This window comes from Gallus gallus, chromosome 1 (assembly GCF_016699485.2).
Source record: "Gallus gallus isolate bGalGal1 chromosome 1, bGalGal1.mat.broiler.GRCg7b, whole genome shotgun sequence".
NCBI classification, from domain to species: Eukaryota; Metazoa; Chordata; class Aves; order Galliformes; family Phasianidae; genus Gallus; species Gallus gallus.
The window spans coordinates 113,195,249-113,219,580 of NC_052532.1; the positions used below are offsets into that span (position 1 = coordinate 113,195,249).

At 41.5% G+C, this 24,332-nt stretch overlaps 1 protein-coding gene across 4 annotated transcripts in view; it reads right to left on the reverse strand.

Moving 5' to 3' along the window:
- SYTL5 (synaptotagmin like 5) overlaps window positions 1-23,734 on the reverse strand; it is a 78,373-nt gene extending 54,639 nt beyond the window's left edge. For 2 of the 4 annotated variants that reach the window (XM_046911818.1, XM_040665351.2), the window contains exon 1: window positions 23,508-23,734. The gene's annotated coding sequence lies outside the window, so the exon portion shown is untranslated. Of the gene's footprint in view, window positions 1-23,500 lie in introns of all 4 variants that reach the window. The other 2 variants (XM_004934619.5, XM_003640483.6) reach the window with 1 other exon arrangement.
- Window positions 23,735-24,332: the final 598 nt, after the last annotated feature.

Sequence of the window (24,332 nt, forward strand, 5' to 3'; positions counted from 1 at the left end):
CTGTTTTTGAACTGAGGAGTACAGAACACAGTAGTCTAAATGTGACCACACTAGGCCATAGTAGAGAGGAAGGATAACCTCCCTTGACCTGCTGGCCACACTCTTTTTAATGCGCTCCAAGATACCACTGGCCTTTTTGGCCACAAGGGCACATTGCTGGCTCACAGCTAACTTGTTGTCTACCAGGACCCCAAGTCCTTCTCCACAGACCCTATCACCAGCAGGTCATCCCCTAACCTGTACAGCTAATTGCAGTTATTCCTCCCCAGGTGCAAGATTCTACACTTGCTCTTGTTAAACCTCACCTGATTCCTCCTTGCCCAAATCTAAAGTTTGTGCAGGTCACATTGAATGGTATCACAGCCTTCAGGTGTGTCAGCCACTCCTCCCAGCTTTGTATCCTCAACAAACATGCTGAGGGTGGACTCTATCTCTCCATCCATGTTACTGATGAAGATATTGAACAAGATCAGACCCAGCACCAACTCCTGGGGAGCACCACTAGTTACAGGCCTTCAATCAGACTGCATGGCTGATGACCACCCTCTGAGCTTTGCCAGTCAGCCAGTTGTCAATTCTCCTCACCATCCACTCATCTATTTCACATTTTCTAAGTTTCATAACAAGGATGTTGTGGGACATTGTGTCAAATGCCTTGCTGAAGTCAAGGTACACAACATCCACTGCTCTTCCTCCTTTCTACCCAGCCAGTGATGACATCACAGAAGGCTGTCAAATTGGTCAAGCATGATTTCCCTTTGATGAATCCACATTGACTACTCCTGATAATGTTGAATAATTCTTACATGATTTTTGCACTTACTATCTCTGTGAAAATGGTATTTCTAGAATGGAGTCTCCCTCTCTGAAGTTGTTGTTGAGGGAAGATGCATTAGAAGTAACAGACTCTCATGAGCAGGATGGCTCTTGCAAAATTACACATGGCTGAATAATAAGGTGCAGTTTGTTCTGCTGTATACTATGTATCTGCTATATGTAGGCTCCAAGTCTATCCAGAGCACATTTGCTCACTCTCAAAGCAAAAGAATTAGTTAAGGCTAAGGCTTGTCTTAAAACGGGAGGAAAAAAAATCCAAAACACTGCAGTGGGGAAGAATATGCTGTTGAATTTTCCTAATTGTTAGTACAGCTGCTTGTGACAACTGGAAACACATCACCCTTGAAACTGAGTCTCTGTGAGGGATGTTAGTCAAAACCACAGGAAATACAGCAAATCCCCTGCAATTTGCTGCACTGTTCATCAACACAACATGTGAATGCAGCAGATCAGCAGCCCCCTGGGCACTCTGAGACACTTTCCCCCCCATTTCTGCCATCTCCTCAGGAAGCGGGGGGAAGCATCCTGCCCCTGAGAAAGAGGCAGGGATGGAAGACAGCGAGATTAGAGGAATCATCCTCTTCTCTTCAACAGCGCTATTAACAAGAGGCTTGATGCAGGAAATTACTCCCCCGGTCAAACCATTATGTTTACTTAGTCAGAAGGTGGTACTGGAACCATTTGGTGACTCAGCAGCGGAGGAGCATTTTCCACGTGTCCGGAAGCAGTAGGAGAACCACAGCATTACTTCATATCACTGAAGTGAAGCAGCCTTCATCTACAGCTACTATTTCCATACTGGCAAAGAAATTCTGACCAACAGGAGCGGGATGATGCTGTGGGCAATAGCTGACCTTCATCGGGTCAGCTCAGTTGAGTTGCATTGTCCCTGAAGAAAAGTACCAATCACAAACACGAAAGCTGCACAAGGCAAACAGCAAAGCTCAGCAGGAGCAGGCACAATGGCACTGTTGCCTCTCACACACATTTCAAGAGGCCACAACTCCAAATCCAGTGCTGGAACCCTGTATCATGACATGCTGAACCCAGATCCACCACACCCAGCTTTGGCAATCAAATGTACATTCTGCTTAAAACACTCCAGTGCTATGTGTTCTGCCTGAGTTCATTCACACGGGGTCCAAAATGAAATAAAGATCTATGATAGCATTACTAGGTAGCCTCCTAAACATGCTCTACGTCAATTATTTTTTCTGATGCCCACAGCTGTTTAGTAATCTATAATGGGAGAATGGGAAGGACTTACCTTCAAGTCTAATAAAATAGCAGAAAGGCATAAAAAGGCACATAAAAAGAAACACCACATCAAGAACCCTCAGCAAATGTAAAACTTACCATGTTCAGAGCATAATGGCCAACCCATCTCTCTTCCTGTTTCAACACAAACATAGCACTTCCAACATACAAGACCAAGAAAAACCAGCTACACTTCTCAATGGTCTGTTTGCACAGCACACACGCCCAGCTATGCTAACTAAGTGCCAGCACATATCAAAGCACGTGAAATGTTTGTTGTACAAAATGAATAAGTATGCAAGGTAAAAAAGAGCAGCTCTTCCATCTTTGGCAGATGCTGAAATTAAGCAGAAAGAAGAGAAAACCAAGTGTAATCTTGGTTAACGGCACATAGTCTGACTGAGAACTTCACTCAGTATCATAAAGCAAGTAGCAAGCAAATTTATTTTTTCTTTTTTTCTTTTTTCTTTTGCCACAAGCAAACTTGAAAGACCTTAATGTATGAAAACTGGAACATGTATGATCTGGAAAGTCCTATGTTGCATCATTATAAAAAAGAGTCACATACAAGCAGCTGCAGCATTGTTTGGCAAGACACTGAAAGCACAGAATGCCACCATACAAATTTGTATCAGTGCACTACAATGAACCTAAGCTGAAAAAGGCCAAAACATCTGACCTTCTACATCAGCCTTCGAAACTGACGTAGCCCAAGTGTTTTACTTTCATCTATCAGACAAAAACAATGGATTCAGAAGTAGCTCAGTTTTTAGGTCAGGAACAATTCCAGCTTTCTCATGACTTGGCAAAGTTGTTATGTAGCTACAAGACTGCATTTTTTATTCCAACCACAGTCAATGCCTTGAAGCTATATCTAGCTTACAGTGTTGTTGTAACTGAATTTCAAAACTAAACCCATGAGTGTTTAAACACTAAAACAATAATGTTGATGCCCATTAAGCGTTAAAATGCCCATCGTGTACAAGGAGAGAGCTAAGACTTAAGGCTCAGCACTGCTAGTCATTCATTCAAGCCATGTTCCTACTATAGGTATCTGTGTTTATTTTTTCAGCCCTAGAAAACAAATAACTGATTAATACGAGAAAGCGCTTTAAAAAAGCAAATATACAGATAAGTTGCTCTAAAAGTAATGCCTCCTATTTCTTTCCGTGGAAGCTACAGAGACAAACAGCACAATAACGCTACTTGACAGAGCAAATTCTCAGCTATAAAACACTATTTTTCAACATATCCACCACCATTAGCTATGCATTTTTGGCAGTGATGAGCAGAAGCACAAGAGCCTGAATACTGCACTAGGAAAAATCTGCACCAGCACAAGTGACCCACTGTTCCACAGCTGCTGTGACAACAATGTTCCTACAGAATGTTGCCCAGTTCACCTTTCTTTGACCTGAACAAATGGAAGTCAGGATGTGCCAAACCTGGACTACGTGGTAGGTATGGTAGGACTGCCCAGCCAAGACTGGCAATGTTCGCCATGGTTTTCAAACTGGTATGCTGCCTGATGTTATCATGTTGCAAGAGAAAGGTTGTCTTCTTCTCTGGCCTGACTCTGGATGTTCAAGCTTTCAGCTCAGTCAGTGTCATAATATAGCAGTCCAGGTTCTAGGAAATCCAGAAGTATTGCACCTTTCCTACCCTAAAACATGGTGCACATCACTTTACCTGCCAACAGTTGAGTCCTGAACTTTTTCTTTGATGGGGAATTCACACACCACCATTCCACAGATCACCTTTTAACTACAGCTCATTTGGTGACACCACATATCATCAGTAACTCTGCGATCCAGGAAACTATCACCTTCAGCCTCATACTGGTTCAATATTTCTTGACAAAGCTGCGTATAGTGTTCTCTCTGTTCCTGTATGAGCATTTGTGGGACCTACTTGGCATAAACTTTGCAGTATTCCACTGTTGCCAACATCAATTCCAACACATTGAAACCAACATTCAGCTCCATTCACAGTTCTCTGGTCAAAATCACCAATTCAGACAAATGAGTTGATTGAGATGCTCTTCATTTTGTGGTGTGACAAGCTGTGTTTCAGATGGCCGTGCACAGATGTCTTTCACATCACTGTCACCATTGCTGAAACACGCCACCCACCTCTTCACTGTGCTCACATCCACTGGTTGGTCTCCATCAACAGTTAGCAAGCATCCATGAATGTCAGTGGGTGCCATTTGTTCTGAACGGAGGAATTCAGTTGCAGCCATTTTCTTCATCTGCACTTCTATTGTGTCAGAGTGCCCCTCTGCTGCCATCTGTCACATGGCAACAAAATGTAACGGGATACTGGAAGGAAGGTTCAACCTCTACTGCTATACAGCAAACATCCACTTCTGACATCATGGGCCAACATCATAGAACAGGAGGCATGACTTTCAGAGCAGCCCTTGCTAAATATATAATGCAGTTAATGTAAGTTTCTTTGGTTTTTTTGTTTGTTTGTTTTTTGTAATTAAAACATACAAAAACTAGTGGGATATGTGACCCTGTATTTGTGAAACTAGCGGATCAGTCTGGTTCCATGGCAGTGGCTGCAATTCTCAATGAGCTCTCAAGGCATTTGAGATAGATTAATGATGAAATCTCATTCTTTTTGTGCTTCATCCACAACAACAGTTGCTTACAAGCGCGCGCACTGCCAAAAAGCGAGGAGATGAATAAGCCATGACTGTGAAGTGAGGGGTATTTCTGTCTGGTAAGAGAGGGCTGATAAAAGTCTGGCAAAGAGACATGATCAGACTTTTGATTGCAACTATATAAATTCCCTTTGAAAATTTGCAAGTATGGTATTTATGTCAACTGAAACTGAAGTCGCAAATAAACAAAAAAAAAAATCCATTTATTCAGCAATCTTGAAACCTGTTCTCCAGTTCCTGTCAAAACAGAAAGGAGAGCTGCATATTTTTTCCTGTTCACAGGACTGTGTTGAGCCAACATATCCACATGCATAAAGTGATTTGCCATCACTTGAGTGAGCACCATGCTGCACCCTTCCCGTGTCCCAGTTTCAGCCCCAGTGGGGTTCGTAGTGCACCAATGTTTGGTTGGTGTTGAGGGGCCGGGCTGCTGCCATGATGGCACAGGGCAGGGTATGGCCACAATGCGAGCTGTACCGTGCCGCATGCAACCCATGGGTTGGACATGTCTGCTTTAGATGAAGCTTTAAATTCAACAAATGTCTAATAATCGTCTCTATAATGCATTGCTTTAGCTACTATGCTTACGAGTAGAAGGCAAGGAGGGGAAATAAAATGACACAACAAGGTAGCAGTCTTTTCTTTTTGTTTTATTCATCACTGAGTAAATAAAGATCACTGTCTGGGCTGAGCATTTACCCAGAAAACACAAGACTTCCCAGGGTAGGAATGTAAATAAAACTCAATACGTTAGCTTGCAAAATTAAGCAAACAAGACAAAAAAGACCTGAACAAAGGAATGAAGGAAATCAAAATATATTTCTATTGTTAAGCAAAAACATTTGTGCAATACTAAATTACCCATGAAAATATGACTTAGGGCTTGACTCATCTCAATCTTATCGCTTATTCACAGTGTTTATAAAGGCAGTAGTCATACAGTACTGAACTTTACCTTATTTTTAGGTTATTCTTTTCATCTTACTTTCCATTTCATTACAGAAAGTAAACAGTGAACTGAGGTCTAGAACAAAACAGACTGACAGATAGCTGTAAAGCAACTTTTAGCATGCACCACCTTGCATGTGTTTTCTTTCATAGCCAGATAAATTATAAATTTAACCAAGACTCACATTTACAGAATTTAACTAAGGTAAGTAGAAGAAAATGTACCTTGAAGAAATATCTTCAGAATCTCTAACACTCTTTCCCCACAATAAAACAAGCGTGAACTTCAGCAGCAAGAAATCTCCTCTTGATATGAAAAAACCTCTTAAAAATAGACAGCAAGAACAACACCAGCAAGTACATCCCTACAGTTATCAAACACAAGGAGTTTAGGAAAAGTTAAATTATACATATGACATGACATGACTGCATTTGTCACCATGCGATGCCTGTACAGGAGCGAACCCAGGATCCCTGAAAGCACTGACTTCTCCACTATCAGCCAGCAGCTGCTGCTCCATCCTCCCTCCTCCTTAACCACCCTCTTTCCTTTTCATTGGGACTTGAGGCTGCTCTGGGCAGCAGCTATCACATGCAACCCTGCCAGATCTCTGGGAGGCTCCAGCCAACATGAGGCAGAAGATACATGGTAAAACAATAGGGTGCATCTGTTCCTTTTAGCTGCAAAAACTAATTTGCTGAAATGTCAATATATTTGACCAAGATTTTCCCATAAGAGAAAAGCTCCTCAACAGCAAATGCCAGCAGCTACACTCTGCAGAATTTGATGAGGATTCTGCAAAAATTTCAATAAAGGCTTTTCCTTAAGTCTTAAAAAGTTCAAATGTTTTCATTAATTGGATGAATTAACAATACTACAAAGAGCATTCTTAAAAGCTTTGACTTTATAAAACATTTATTTTCCAGATAAACTCATGACTATCAACCTGAGGTTTAGTCTATATGGTAAAATTATATCAATGACCTTGCTTTCCCCATGAAGAAAATTAAATGGTCTCTGAGCTTTACAATAGGGCTGCAGTGAGACTGCTGAGAAACTACAGCCAAACCGCAGAGCCAGAGAAGAGGGAACCAGGGTTTGGAAGAGCACCCACCCAAACAGGAAATCCCTCTCTGGCCTATGGGGCAATGGAAAAGGGAACTATGGACATGGTGTATATGGATGGAGGAAATGTGCACATGGAATGTGTGCAAAGGTGTGCACGCAGAAGGTCAGAGGTCCAGTCCTCCATTATTTCAGCCTGCTAGATGCCAAGCACTCACTGGCCTTTCTGCAACATCAGTATGGTATAGTTATTACCACGTGCAGCAGATAAAGAGTATTACAATGTGATTAAGAAAAGTGACTGGATTCAGGTTTTAATGAGATTAAAAATTTGTTTTCATGCCCAGCAAAGATACTAAACATAATCACACTTTATACAAATTACCTCTGTAGAGACATGAAAACTCTTGAGATTCATCTGTTACTTACTCTGACATAGTCACCCCAGCCTTGCTCTAGAAGCAGATGAGAGAAACAGGCATTTCTAGGGCATGACTCACTTTGTGAGAAGATGTTTAAAAGGTCAGAGGAGTCCCTGTCTGGTAGCATCCATCTTTCTTCACTGGCTGTGAAGAGGATGCAGCATGACTACCTCAAACGCAAGCATACCAAATGTATGAGTAAACGTACTCATTAGCAGCATAAGACGTGGCTAAGCTGTTCAAAAGGGCACTCGCCCAGAAACCTACCAAAAGATACAAACAGCTTAAATCATAAAGGGGGTGGTGAGCTTGGACTGATGCCATGTTTTGTTTTTCATTATATACAATGCCACAAAGCTTTCCTATAGGGAGCTCACAGGGCTCACCTGTCACATAAGCCATGAAATGCTCAGAGCATTATCCCACTGTGTTCACCTCAAAACCAGCTGGATGAGAAGCCTGCATCTGTAAGTGTATCAGCACCCTTTTTCCTACACTGCGTAAGGAACCAATTAAAGTGACAGATTCCTCCAGAAGAATCTGCTCATCAAACATATGGAGCACGTGAGATTTTTTTTTTTTTTATCATTACTATTTGGCCATTTTCAAGCTCTCTGCCCTCTCAGCAAATTCTGTGCCTCAGCTGTTCCTCCCCTGACAGAAGGGCATGCAGTTGAAGTTGCTAGAGCTGAACAGACTGCCTGGCTTCAGTCTTTCTCCCACGGAAAGCAGCGGTAGAGATTCAGCAGCATGGCTTTCAGCAGTGCCTTGCAAGCAGCAGTCACACACACGGCTAGAGGAGTAAAGTGCAAAGCAGCTCGGTGGATCGTTGTGTGGGAAGAGCTTTGAAGTGAAAGGAAGCGCTTACTATTGCTAAAGATGACTTTATAGGACATGACAGAAGACGTAGACTTCCATTGCAGAAAAAGTTCAAGACCCAAGGCCTCATGTCATCTTTGCTAGCATCCAGGTTTTTCAATTGTAAAGGTTAACCTGAAGTATACTATACTATGACACTTTATGCTAGCTGTAGGGAAAAAGTAAGAATCTCAAGCTGTCTTCTATATCCTTCTGGACATAACCCATCAAGGCAGCTCCATTAGCACTGGGTGCTGTACAAACAACAGAAAGGCACAGAACACCTCAAGAAGCTGTTTGTGCTCTGATTCAGAAGTAAAAGGACCCTTATTTATTTGTCTTCAACATTCCACTTATTTTATCTCCTTCATTCCAGCTAGCCATGTAGTTCCAGTGGAAATACAGATTAAAAGGTTAAACAAAAAAACTGAAGGTGGGCTTCCAGAGTTTTCTCCTGCCCTAGAACCACTGTTTACAACTTGGGTACAGACAGTGGGCACACACACCATATAACAGGTTTGCTAGCTTTTAGGTGAAACGGCAAAAGAGAAAATATTCAGAACAATTCTACGGAGCTATTCTCACAGTATATTAATCATTACTTGACATTTCCATAGCAGTTTTCTGCCTCTTTTTGGCCAAGCTTTACTCCAGTACTTTGCATAGTAAATGTTTTGCCTTCTGCCTTATGGCTGCATTTGCAAGACATGAACCTTACGTCATTTGATATTATACCAAAACATACCATTATGTGAAGGCCAACCTTATCACTGGTCTGGGTTTAAAACGGAAAGCGTAACTGATGAACATTTCCAATAGGAAAATCTATTGAAGATCTTTGAGAGAGGGACAGGTCATCTCGAAGATGGTCCTTGGTACAGAGTAGGTAACCGAAGTACGCACCAAAGAAAGGATGGTGCTCTCCATGCTCTCCCCACTGTGGAGATGCATGCTCTCCACAATCATAGGCACAGCCAAAGGCAGCTGTTGCTGCAAACACTTAACAGCTCTTGCCACTGCTGCTGCCTCTGTTTCTGAAGTATAGTCAACAGCCCTTCACAACCTGCCCAAACACCTTATTTGCCAATATAGCTTTGAGAAGTTAAGGATACATTTACGGAAGCCTAGTTAATAATTTATCAGTGTCAGTAGTGCTACAGCAATCAGTTTTTTTTTTCCAGCAATCGAATGCTGGATACCCAAGTTTCACACTTCAGCATTTCTCCTTACAGAGAGTAACAGCTCTGTTTTCATGTCCTACACAGCAGCTGTAGTATGATGCCCTCAGGGAGCATACAGAAGTGATAAGGACAGTTTTTTCTTAGGACTACTGAAAAGCTAATAAGATTTATCTACTCAATCTCTGTCTCACACAGACATTTGGGGTCAGTCTCGTTATTTTAAAATTACTTATTAATATATCAACTTACTATTTACTTATTAATATATCAACTTGTGGCACACAGCTCATGCTCTTCAACCCAGCAAACATCCTCAGAATTAACACAGACAAGCTTATTTTCCAAAAGAGTTTGGAAAAAATGCCTTCCTGCAAGAGAAAACCAGGCAGCAGAGCAAGAGAAAAGGACAGGTTTTTTTTTTCCCCCCATGACTTCCTCCACTCATTTTATTCCCATTGGATCAAGCGATCCCATTCCACCAGCAGTCAAAAAAGACTCATCTGTAAATATTTCCCCACATTTCCACCTGTAAACAACTGGCTACTGGTAGCCATTTTTTGGGTTCTCTCCAAGGCTTTAGAGGAAGAACCTGTCAGGATTTAAATTAGGATTGTATGGCAGAAGAGCAAACCTCCCAAGTAAAAAAGGAAGCACATGACTTTAAGTATTCATATCCTTAATTTTTTTTTTTTAGACATAATGGCAAATCAGCATATTTGAATGCATCGTTCCCTCTTTAAGCATAGTAAGAAAGCAGAGTAAGTAAAGGCAAACAAACAAACAAATTATTTTGACAGACACCCTGATCATTCTAAGTTAATATTCTATGATAACTCCTGCCTTTACCACTTGTGAACATCAGTAAATAGTCCACCTACAAGCTCGCACATGCATAAAATCCATGGCCTATTAGTTCTATTTCTGGAATCTTAAATAAAAAGCCCTAGGCCATGAAATGTTAGGCACTACCTCTGGTACAACATATGTTTCAACTGTTCAACGCCTTAAAAGCATATATAAACTTTTATCCTTCTCACTTGGCAACATCATAAAGTTTTTCAAATACACAGCCACGAATGGTAATTTCCACAGGACTTGTGTTCCATTCAAGACAGAAAAGTTAACAGCAAGGCAGCTGCCTGAAGCTGCATAAAGCCCATACTCCTTCTGAGGTACATTTTCTAACTCCTGAATACATAATTAGTAGATGACAAGTTTTCTTCCCCCATTATACACACATATGTATTCAAGTACCTCACAAACGGTGATTTGCAAAATGCTGAGGTACACGCATTAGGGTGGGAGGCAAGACAGAAATGGGAAAGGGAGAGAACAATTCAGTAATTTAATTCATCTAAATGGCTGGACACTCCATTCACAGATAGCCTGATTTTACAAGTATACTGAACACCCATGTTCCTTATGAGTTAAAACAGACTTAGGAACTCCCAGCACTTTTAGATGCCAAGCCCCCAAGTATAAAATACTTCTTCCACTTCACTGAAAAAGCTTTATCCCCCCCATAAGATTTTTAAAATGCGAAACCAAAAACAAGTCAAAATAAAAGTTAGCGTGAATATTTATTAGGGCCACGTAGTGTACAAGATGAAGTAGTAAAATCCAACTAACAACATACTTTACAATTTCAAATCAATGTTTGAAAGCAGAAAATATAACCAGAGGCTAACAACATAAATAAATAACATAGCTTTGCTTTCACAATCTACGGAACAAAAAGCACAGCCTGGTGAAGAATATACCTCATGCTATGAAAAACACGTCAGGAGAATCAAATACACTCCTCCAATTAACCAACCGTTCTACCGGGTAAAAGATTTTTGAACCTTTTTCTTCACAATTCAATCATAGGATGGCCTGGGTTGAAAAGGACCACAACAATCACCTAGTTTCAACCCCCCTGTTACGTGCAGGGTCGCCAACCACCAGACCAATTGCTTCAAATGTAACCAAAAATCTCCAGACCAAACCCAGCAACTGAGGCTAGTCTGATTGCTTTTATAAACCTTCACTCTCTGAAGTGGTATTTTAGGATTAAATACTTGCTTGAGAATATTATCCAAGGAAATTCTTCTTGTTAGCACTTTGTTACTAAGAAAACTGCAAGATTTTACAGAGATGATAATATAGATCTTCATTAGGAAGATCAATTCTTTCCCCTTTTAAATGAAGAGTTCCTAGAAATTCTAAGTCACTTTCAGCAAATGTTTGGGTTGGAAACCTTCCCCCCTCCTTCCCCTTGTCTCGCTCCAATTTATAGGAGGGAGAGAATAATCTCTTACACCCCTCTTACGCATACAAACTAATCATACAAATACCAAACAATTTCTCAAAAGAGGAAATACTGTGCATTTCAGAATCCTATGGAATGGCAGATGGAAGAACTTTTTAATTGAGTTCAGTATTGTTCAGCAGATACTGTTTGATCATGTACCTCTACAGTGCAGTTATGCCAGTCCATAGGTCAAACACAGTATGAATTCAGACACTTGCAGAGAGACCATGGGATGCAGAGCTGTTTGCACAGAACATCCTCAGTCAGGCTTCCTGCCACAAGGCAACGTGGTGCTCATGCAGGGAACACCACTCCATTAAACAACAAAAACTTCAAGCTTTCCTTGAACTAAGTTAGAGCTGAGACACTTTCTTGGGTACACAGCAGATGGAAGACAGAAGTGGTGCAGGCTGAAAGGTATTTTCGTATGAAAATAATCAACTTATTATAACATTGAATTCCATGACCGAGAAAGACTTGATAAACTTTGCTACGGTTTGTCCATTGCACGCAGAATAGATACGCTACTACACGTATACACTTAAAGTTGACAGTAACATGCACTAATCCATGGAAAATGACTGGATGGTCTCTCTATGACATCACGGAACTTTATGAGCAGTACACCTTAAAACTGATGTTTAATCAATTGCCTTCTAGCTTGCCAAAATCATTCAAAGAAAAAAAAACAAACCAATGATCAAACCCCACACTTTTAGCAGTACCAGCATGCACGTGGAGTGCTGGTGATGCAATTTTCTTTTCTTAATACTGCAATAAGATTTGAATATCATGCTGCTGAGCTACTACAGAGAACCTTGGGGAATTAACTTGTCTAAATTTCCCATGCATCAGTGCAAAAAGTTGTCCCAAAATGCCATCTATCATGTTTCTGCAAGTCTAAGACATTTCCAAGGAGCTTCTTATGTAAGGTTTGCCTGCTGAAAATTCTCCCAGTACAGCTGGGAAAAGAAAAAGCAAAACATAAAATCACATTTTCTGCATACAGCTTTAAAGCAGATATGACATGAACTCCCACAAAGAAATGAATTGCATTTCTTCTTTACGCAAATAACCTCATTTCTCAACTGCAGTGTTTTTTTGGTTTTGTTTTTTTTTTTTTACTATCAGTGAAATACAGCTGTCAAATCTCATTAAGTAGGATTCCCTCATCTTAGGCTTCCTTATTGTTGTGTCTCCATCACAAGTACTTCATCCAGATCTGTGAACTCATAAACCAATGGCACATGAGATGACAGAGGAGGATAAAACCCACTCTGCTGTACCACAACTCAGCATTACATCTTCCATCCATGGAGGCACAATCCCCAGACGCTGCTGACTTGAGCAGATTCAATACTACCCAAAGACCTGAGGTTCACAGGAAGCATCCATGACATGGCTCAAGGCAGAGGTGCATGTTCCTGTGACATGACACAACAGAGAAGCCTGTGCACCAGGAGAGGTGAAAGCAGAGGCCTGAGGATGGCCTAGGCCAAGGGCACCTTGCCTATAGGGGAGCAAAACCTGAGCCGTTTCACCAGTCCAGAGTGCAGGATAAGCAATGCTCTGAGTGCAGGCAGTGCAAGGAGAGGCTGTCTCTGGCTTCTCACTAAGAGTCTGAATGGGTGATTATCTCACCTATGGAACGTTCTCATCTTGTTTGTGAAGGGAGTAAGCCAGGCTACAGAAATACAGTTTGTTTAAATAGAAAAAATGCTTAATTGTCTATGCACACTCCGTATGTTTGCAAATAGGGAAGTTCTACCAATTAAAGGCAAATCACAAGAGGCACACTTGCATTTCCAGGTCCCTAGGTGTGGAGTAAAATTAGTTTAATGGTGAATTCATGTCTCTGGGTGCACTGAGTAAAAAGTCTTACTGCTGGTACAAACCACCTGACAAGATTACTCAGGACATATGGAGACAAAGAGAACATAAGTAAATGAATGCTTTCAGACAGTGAAAGACACTCTCCAGCATGGAAAAGTAGGTAAGAAAGCAGGATTAAGTGACCATTCCATTGCTACACAGGTTATTCAGCATTGCTCATTTTTCATTCCACTGCAGAAATGTGTAAGTAGGATTCAGACTGTCAAATTCACTAGAATGCTGGGGAATACATAACACTCAGTTTATGTGTATTTACATATATCATAAAAGACTGCAGTATTTTCAAAAATCATCCATCAATTTGCCTGCTCATATAGAGCTCTATGAAATTTTCGGAGAACAGCTGAGACTGTTTTGCTAGCAAAAAGACAGGACACAATGTACCAAAAGATGGAATTCACTTGAAGACATTCTTGTCTAAATAAAAACTATAAACGGATTAAAAGTTAATTAAATGGGTAGATTGAAAAAGAGACACATAGACTGTGGTTTGTCCTGGGTTACACCAATATGGAAACAACACCATTCAGGAGGCTTCCCTAAATTTAGAAAGTTTGCTTTAATTTTCACTTGTATCAGGTGTATTAATTGTGATGGCTCAGATACAAACTTAACTAGGGGAGCACAGGGGCAATAGTCCCACTTAGAGCTACACAAAATTGTCAAAGTAGTGGAAACAAAAGGGACAAATACAGAATGTCTTCAATTCTTTCAAATGATGAGACAGAAGCACCAGCCTCAAAGGCTTTGTTTTTGTAGGGTTTTTATGGCTAATGGTTATAAGCCTTAAATACTACTCTGCTCTTTTCAGCTTGGCTGATTGCCCTCCTGTTTACAGTTGCCCTGTAACTGGGTAACACTATCTTTTATTTATTTCTTTATTAAGTCACAGTTTTCCTGTGATGTTTCCAGACACTCATACCTTGTGTTCTTTTAGAGTAGGAAAATAGGTAAAGAAGTCATTTTGTCCTTAGTACTCCACTGGAATATAAGAATGGGAAAAGTGACTCTCAGAGTGAAAAAGAGATACAAAAAATAATCCTATTTTGAGTCTGAGGCATTTCCTTTCTTCAGGATTTGATCATCAGTGCAACAATCATTCTGTTCAAATTCAACCTACAATAAAACTTACTCAAAGTCATTTTTACAGGTCTCAGTATAAGTTTCATTCCAATCCAGATATACTACAAACCCGCTATGGCCCACTTTGATTTTCATGCTTGTCATTGAAATCTGCCCTCAGAAACATTTACATCTCAATTTCACATAATTTAAGTTTTGGTAGAAGAATTTGAGAACAATTCTGCCACCAGCAGTTTTCCAGATGTGCAGGAGTACACACATGTATCCATGCACGTGAGGGAATTAACCATTTAAAGTGGTGCCCTGAAGAACAGTGCCTTTCATTGCCTTTCAAGCCCTGCATCATACAGAATTCTTCACGAGAACAGAGCAGCTAGTTTAAGTTGCTCTAAATGCAGGGATGCAGATCTTCAGGTAGTGTAACTGTAATGGCTCTGCTAAAGGAAATGTCGTTATGTTGTTTGGTTGGGTTTATTCTGCGTTCCTCCAAAACTCAACATCTCTTATACAATATACAATACAATTCTTTGTTACAACGGTTAGAGAAAAAAAGAATTGCCCTACGTAGCCATGGAGTTGCAATTAATCAGCACGCTCCCTTACCACATTAAAGCAAAATCTTCCTCTGCCAGAATCAATAGACACCTTTACAGCCTAAGTTCACCAAAAAGAATAATAGTTAAAATCTTATTTCTAGAAAAATAATCCTGAATATCAAGTATTTCACAGCACAGCATTTCACTACAACACTGTCGTGATCATTACCGCTCAACTGATCCTAAATGCTGTCTTGTGCTGATCTCACATTTATGTTTCTGTGACAGGGTTTCAAAATAAGCCAGTTGGAGAAGTCAGCCTCTGTTACTGAAGATCACACTACTGTAGTGCAACAAAGCCCGCAGGCAGGAATGGCAGAACTGTGCTGTTTATGAATCATCATTCTCAAACACAAACAGGTATTAACGGGAGATACAGCAGCAGTAAATAGAGTTGGATCAACATGTGGGATTCCTTAAATAACAGAAAATGTTCCAGCGTCCTAATAGCCACTGCAAATAATTTGATCGTGCCCCCTTTATTTAATAGTATAGAAATTTCATGATAAAAAATGGCAGCCAGCAAGTTCAGAAACATTTGCTTGAATGCCATCTCTTACAAACAGAAAGACTTCTTATTTTTAGGGAGTCATGCAGAAGGCCCATTTTCTCTTTGCACCATCCATACTCACTTGCAAACAAAGAATAATCATACCACAGGGACAATGCCTTAACCTCAAATACATTTTCTACTGCTATTTTCAGACCATCTCTCAACAGAACGAGTTCCTGCCTTTGTGCTGTGTAGCTCTGAAAACAAACCACAAGCCACTTAGGTATAACTAGGTCCTTCAAAACCAACACACAGGGAGGCAAACCAAACTCCTCCTAAACCACAAAACACACTGTTAGTAGTCACTGCTCACCTGTTTATTCCCTCCCTTGCTCGTTGAGAAGAAACCACGTTGCACGATGCTTCTGCTACCATCTTTTGCCTAAAAACTGCTATTTGGGTATGCGTATTAGCATTACAATAAAGGGAAACTCTTAACAACAGTATAAAAGGACATCAGAATTATTTATCCCCAGGTACCTAAACATAAACATACTTAAGACCTCATATGTGTATTTTTACTGCTTTTCCTCCCAAAATGCTATTCAAATATCTACTTATTAATGAAAATAGAATGCCTTGTTACATATTTAATCACTTGTGATTCACAGGTCTTTTGATTTTCTTCAAAAAACAACAACAACAAAAAGTGGAAACAATAGGGAATCTTACATTCACAGCAAGGATCAAGAAGATCTGCAGTAATGAAAACTTTCAGCCTTCTCACACAATTTATGCATTAATAAATGAGTATGACTTCATTGCTTTCCCCAGGCATAAGCTGTCAGAAGATGCATCTGCATAGTTATCTAACAAAATACTTGTTTCTATAGATGTTTTCTGTGTATATGAAGATTATATATATATATATATATATATATATTTCATCCCTCCTGAACACATCTCCAGCTTTTATCCTACACAGACTACAGTAAAAGTCCAATGTTGAGCTTTTGAGGATATTTCATTGTCTTGACCCATTTCATGTTCACACTCTCCTCTCTCCCAGGTGAAAGCCACTTGCCCACTGCAAGCACACACTCTGCTGGCTATCACAGCCTCTTCATCTGCTGTAATGAGAATTAAGGAGAGTCAGAAGCCCTCTAAAGTCAAAAGCACTGTCAATTTTCCTCAGGTTTAACTTGCACATACTTCGGTAAAAAGCATCTCCTATTGAAAACCAGTAACAGTGACAAGACAAGCAGCTGCTCTTAATTTACTGATCCCTGTCTTATTACCTGCTATTGTTTCATTTGGACTCCTGTTAAAAAAAAAAAAAAGCCCACATCCATGGTTACCCGAGTGTAACACTTGATGAAACGCCCTTCTGTTCCTCCTTCCACTCCTCCCTGCCGCATACGCTACAGTAGGGAAAAAGAACTTCAGTTTGGTCTCATTCCCTCAGTATTAACAAGAACAGGAGGGCCAAAAGGAATCAGTTTCAAAAACATAAAAACATAGGCAGTTGCTAACCAGCTCAAATTTATACATCAGCAGCAGACTACTTACAAGCAAAACCAGAAGAGCTGTACCAAATCAAAGGACAAGAACACCAAACTAGGATCTGTTTATTTCAAGTGTTGGAGCACAGGACAATCTAGGAAAAATTCAATGTACTGCACATAAAACTGTCACTATTCCATCACGACACAAGGGCATAGTTCTACGAGAGATCATCCAAAGGAGGGCTACAAAGATGAGGAAGAGTCTGGAGGACAAGACATGAGAAGCAGCTGAGGCCCCTCGGTGTGCTCAGCCCAGAGCAGAGGAGGCCTCATGGTGGCTCCAGCGGCATGGAGTTGCATCAGGGGAGGGTCAAGTGGGATTCAGGGAAAGGGTCTGCACCAGAGGCCGGTGGGCATGGAATGGAGTGCCCAGGGTAGTGGGCACAGCCCCCAGTGCTGGAGTTCAAGGGGCATCTGGACAGTGCTCTCAGAAACATGGTCTGATTTTTGGGTGATCCTGCACGGTGCTAGTCCTCCAATCCTGAGTTGAGGAGGGAAAGAACAATCTTGGCAAGGTGGCAAGCTGGAAACTGTTCTACACCACTCTTTTGGAACTGGATGTTTTGCTCCTAAGCATAAAAACCACCCAACACAGAGTATTTTTAATTATCCCCAAGACTTAACTCCGTTCTGCAAAGTGCTGTACATTACTATTTTATGACTGATTTACCAGATTTACTACTGGTTACTAATTAATTCAGGCAGGCAGATCACAACAGAGTTTGCTTTCCTCACATACCAAAAGTACACAGCCATGTGAACACCACTGAAAGCAGAAGCAGGATCCCACCTAAGCTTCCTCGCTTGAAACTGAAGGATGTGGGCAACGAACACAAATCATTTAGAACACTTATTTCTCATCATTTTCTCAAAACCCAGCTCCACCGTGTCTGAAAACATGACAATATCAGAGACGTCTGTAGCCATCATCAGAATTATTTTCACTGAGTTACTGAGAAGGCTTTTACATGCATCAGTGGTTCGGGTATTCCACAAAGCCTAAAGCTGAATGCTTAACTGCTTATGCTTCAAACACAAACTCTTCATAACACAGTGTGGCAAATATTAAATACACTTGCTCAAAACTCATCAGAAATGAGTTCATGGTTTCATTTCAAAGTATTTTTTGTATAAGCACCTTTGCACCAGTAATTTAAACTCTTAATTGAGAAGGTGAACTCTCAAAACTCATTTCCCACAAATCATTTCAAAACGTTTTTGCTCTTTTCCGTAATAGAAATTAAACACCAGTGAGGTCATGAATCGAAGTGATTTTGGGATAAACCACCAATTCCTGGCAAATCAGTGTCTCAAGCATTAAGACATTTGATCAGGAAGGACTTGTAGCTTGCCATGGATGTTACTGTTTGAACAATTCCCTAAAAGATTATCCCAACCATAAGAAAAGCAACCCCTGCCTTAAGAAATTCAGATAAAAAGGAAGTCCAGATGCATTTTTTTTTCTTAGAAGCAAGGCCAACATCCAGGTATTCGCAGCATACGCAGTTAAATTGACCTAAATGACATCCACTCAGGTTCTTCATTTAGAACAGCTGAAACTAGACAAATGTTTGCTAAAGTACAAGATCTATGAGCACACAAGCACCACCACTGCATGCCGAGCTTGTCCCACCCTCATCTTTCAGCACACTTTACTGCAGCACCACCAGATGACACCCATGTTTGCACAGGTTTACTCACGCTTCTCCACCTTTCTCTGCTACCATACTCATTTCCATCCAGAAGGATGCATACCTGTGTGCAGGAAGAGACAATACCAAGAAGGGATGTCCTTCTCACTTGTTAGTTTTCAACTGTACCTGATGAGTCACTGTTTTCCAGCACACTTATCTTTTTTCCACCTAACCACATCCTACTTTTTCACCTCTTTCTGACATTGAGGGTTTACAAAACCAGTGTTAAAACAGCAGCTTTACTGTAACCTTAGCTATGGCTTCATTCTCATTTCCCAAGATGAGATTTCCAACTTCTCAGTGTAAGTCTCATTCTCCTCTGCCTCTGTTAACGGACTCCATGACAGTACTATTTCTGCACTACTGTCTACAGTGAATAGAAGGTAACTCCCACACCAAATATTTATTTAATTGAGAGTATGCATGAGTTATGCTTCTCTGATCCTTCTGAAGCCATATATGTGTGCACGTGTCCTTGTGTAAACATCTGCCACCAATGGCATCATTCCCATATTTATTACCTTAAGTACGCTTAATATTCCAAGAACAGGAAATCATTTCCTCCATTTTTCTCTCCTCTCAGCCCATTAGGCTCTACCTACTTCCTGCAAAGACGTGGGAAAATGAACCAGAGTTCAGAATTGATATATGAAGTATGTCCTTCTTAAATCTGATTTACTTCTTCTCTGGTTCTGAAATGCCCCTTGAAATGAGGAAGCAAGTTCAGATAAAACTTGCATTCAACTGATCAAAAAGCTATCAATCTCTACCATATTGTAACTGCAAATGAAAAACATCACTGACAATTGGCTTATTGGCTTGCTTTCAAACAGTGCTTTCTCCCAGAAGTCTGTCAAATAACAGAATCCTTGGAAACAATGTTCCCGTGGTCATGGACATTTGCTTCCCTGGTATTCAGATAACATTCTAGAAGTTCAGCAACATGCTGAACAAAAAAAAAAATGACTCCCTCAAGCTCCAGTTTATTGTTCAAGCCCTGGAAATGTATTGGTGCTGTGCACATAGGCTGATCTGAAAGTAATGTCTCCTGTTTCATTATGTTGGCCCACAACGTCAGAGGTGGATGCTGATGGTATGGCAGTAAAGGCTGAACCTTCATGCTATGCTGAAAAACAGGTTTTTGCAGCTGAAAATATTCACTATCAAACAGTGATATTGAATTCTTTGTAGCTGGTGTATTTTCTGTGGAAATAAATAGAAGGCGTTACTTTTGGAGCAACCTACATACAATTCCTATATTATTTCCATCTCCACATTATATTTATATATATATTTATATATATATATATGTTTATATGTATCTCATACCCTGGATTGCTTTCCTCTCTGCTGCTGATGCATTGCTACTTCTACTGTTTGTGGGACTGTACAGATGAAGGGTATCCATTCCAGTGGAGAGCCACTAACAAGTTAAGCTGTATTCAGATCACAATTTAACCCAATGCATAATGCAATCACTCCAAAAAGCACAGTCTTCCTTACGATAAAAAGATGCAGTGGAGAGTAATTTCTCACACACACGCACATACACACAAAACGCTATAATTTATCTGGAAGTAGGACTCAGAGCAACGGAAAGTAGAACAACAAGAGATGCCTTTGAAAATTTAAGTATTTCAGACATGCATTTAAGTGAAGAGGCAGAGGCAGTTTCTTAAATAAAGAAAATGCTTATTTAAGGAGATTCCCGTTAACACGCTTCTGTGGAATACAGTAAAAATGACAGTGGAATCTTGTTTCATCTCCCAGATCTGTTTGCATTTCTAAGTGATACAAAAAGCCTTCCCAGAGAAGAGTTACAGTGAAAATAAAAAGGTGCAGATTAGAGTAAATGAACTATGAAGAAACTTCAGCGCAGGCTGATTCAGCAAGCAAATTCAGCTCCTGCACAATTGGTTCTGCTCTGAAGCTACGCCTCAGCGCACGGTGGGAACAAACAAAAACCCACAACAACGCCACTCAGAACTGAGCCACTTGGTCACATCCAGGACAACCTCAAATAAAAGTTTAAACAGCTTTTTTCCTACTGCGAAGTCCAAAGGCTTCTCTGAACAGAAGGCTTTATTGGGATACGTTTTATGTATACGCACACGTTCATTGGCATACTTTGCATATATCTGTTTGTGGTTCTTCTACTGAGATGGGTGGAAAAAACGTTCTAAAGATCCAAATAAAAATATGCATGTACCAGCTACCATGAATACACCTTTCACTACCTGCATTGGATTCAGCCACACTGTTCTTTAAGGTTTACTCTTCCAGCCATTCTTATTTATTCTGCTTCTTTATGTTTCTTGTGTTTGCAAGCTCTGGGACAACACATAGGGATGTAAAGCCCCACTATTAAGGAAGTTTGATAAGAAGGCAATGTAAGCGTAGACAAGGAAGTAGCAATAAAGAACTGAGAAAACAGTGTGCACAATCCTACACCACAGCTGACTTCAGCCTTCAGTCAATTAGCAGGTTCCCTTCCTCCCCACTCTAAAAAGCCAAATGTCTTACTAATAGAGTTAATCATCAGATTTGAAATGCACATTTCCCTTGATAGGGAGGTTTGGAGCAAATAGCACTATGTATGCAATAACAACATGCTTTGTAGATACTCAAACAAGTAGATGACTACAACTTCATATGGCAAAGGGTTTAATAAGATCCTTCATACCCACTGCCTTTCCACTGTAGAAAGGCAGCATCAACACCAAAGGGCTTTTCACATAGAATTTTGATTGAATGATGATTCCTCCATCCTGAAAGAACTAAAGATTTCAACTACCACGAAGTCTGAAGAAGTCAGAACGCACTGGTAAGTATCTCTTCAGAGCAGAGGTAGTTCTGAAGGCAGCTTAGGAATATTAACATGTTGAACTCCAGAAAATGCTTGAGTACACTGATATTGCCTAGAAAGCTTAACTGTACCTCCAACCCTTACAAAGCATATTCCTCAAAACTTACTCAGATCTCTGAGCAGCTGTCATTGCAACTCTCACCCTCCAGAAATCCACTAGAATCACTTAGATGCAGACCCCTGGATCTAGTTGCATTTGCAAGATAACTTGGTTCAGAAGCGCACAGAAAAGCATAGAGCCAAAAGCTGAGTTAACCATTAGTGTTATTTGAACCGTTTTACATGAAGAAAGTTGGAGGAACAAGGGGAAGGAAAGAGTATGGAGACTGTGCTTTGAGACAACACAGCTTTCCTGATTACATGCTTGATGAATAAGGGTTCATTATGATCACCTGTCCCAGTCTCCCCACCTGTGCATAGCCCATAAGATATCTCCTACTGACAAAAATAAATCTTTAAACTATTGATGCTTTTCTAAAAACTTTTCAAATGATTGGGGGGAGGAAAAAAAAAGGCAGTCTAATGAATGTTGCTATTTAAAAAATTTGCACTCCCTTTCTAGTCTCAAGATGTCAAACTTGAAGTTTCCATCTCTGGATGTTGTTAAACTTTTCCTAGCCTGACTTAAAAGTCCATTATTCCTCATCTTTACATGCCTAAACACTGATCCAACCCCTTCCTTCATCCTTTTTGATCCACTCAAGGCCACATGCTCTGAGAGGCTGTAAAGCAAGGGCTTTTTAGATGTTTCATATACTGGAGCGGGCCACATCTTGCACACAAACCTGTCACCTGAAGCACATACAGCAAAGCAATAACACCTATAGGCTTCACAGGTAATTCTCTCACCCCCTGCTCTTCTATCATCTCACGCTCAGGAGGAGCTCACCCCCGGCTGACTGCCCACCGAGCTCCCAAAGCCTTCTCAAAGGCACAGCTCTGGGGAACAGAATCTTCTAACTCACTTCCTTGTGGTATGACTTCTACTTATAGAATCGCTTAATCGTTAAGGTTGGAAAGACCACTAAGATCACCTAGCCCAGCCATCTGCCCATCACCACCACCATGCCCATTGAACTCAATATGCTGAAATACGAATTTGGGTAGAGGCACTCAGTAACTACCAAGTAACCCAGACGACTGTACATGAATTATAGATCATTTCAGTTAATAGTCAAATAGGTTGCTTTTCATAGAATCATTTAAGCTGGAAAAGACCTTCAAGATCATCAAGCCCAACGTCAGCACGACCTACTGAGCCCCATCGCTAATCCACGCCTCTCAGTGCCACCAGGTAAAGCAAAAAGCCAGAAGAAAACTTCGGGCAGCGCACATCGGGGAGCTGCTCTCCACCTGAGCTCCACGGAGCCACTCACCCACGGCGAGGACAATTAACTACCCCACTCTTACCGCCAATTCTGCCGAACGAGAGCTGCCCGGAGCATCTCTGTCAGGCGAAGTCTACTACCTTCAGTTTTCATAGTAACGTGGGCTAAAAAGCGTTAAGAAAAAAAGAAAGAACAGCTCCGGTCAGGTTCCCGACGGCAGCAGCGCTCGGTGCTGTCCGTGCAGGGGAGCGGGGCGAGCGCAGCCCATGCACCCGGGCAGGGAAGGGCGCCCGCGGCCGGAGGAGCGCAGCCCAACCCGGCACCGCGCGGCTCTCCGCCGGGACTCCTACCGCAGGTTTTCTCTTCCTCTCCTCGCTCGGGGAAAGCGAAATAAAACCAATAAGAAAGATCATTTCTAAAAGGTTGCCGATAAAAAGAGAAAGACTCACCAGGTACCTCGGTAGGAGAGGAGAAGCGCGTGTATTTATCAGCATCCCCGCTGCAGTCGAGACGGCGAAAGACTGCCGCAGCTCTACGGGGCGGGGAAGCAAAGTACTACTCCAGCTCCGGTGAGATGCAGCCCCCGGCGCGCGCACGCACACACGCAAAGCACAGCCGGGCTCTGCCAGGTGCAGCCCTGCCGCAGCCCTCCTGCCTCACACTCTCACCGCCTGGGCTCGCCCGGCAGCTGCGCGCCGCGCTCCGCCCGCGTCTCCCCAGCTGCCGCCGGCAGAGCCCCGGCCGCCCCGCAGCGCCCCTCGGCGGCAGGAAGCGCGGCCGTCCCGTTGCCGCAGCCGCTCTGCTGCCTCACTGCCCCCGCGTCCACAGGGACTGACCCCGCGCTTCCCACAGGGTTTGGGAAAGGTCTAACTATCTCGTGTTCAGCAGTGTTTTCGCTGCATGGAGTGGGCAGCTCTAGAATGGGTTTGGAAGCGAGAGAAAGGTGTTTGTGGTCATCTCTCTTCCCACTCATTAGGAAACAATAGGGATAGCCATTCTGTGCAGTGGTTGAGGGAAGAGACCGAAGGGTAAAACAGCGATAGAGGAGCATAATGGTATGCACTTGTCCTAGCTGTCCTCCCTACAGCAATTTGCAATATGCAATGGTTCTTAAGTTTTATGGCCATCATTTCAATGGTTCAAGTGTCTTTAGATTTATCAGATAGCCCCAAGTCTTACAGAGCATCCCAAAATTTGAAAAAAAAACAAGCAAAAAGAGTATCTGGATTCAACCAGATGAAGCAAATGATTCATTTACCCTTGTGGCCATCCTCAAGCCTC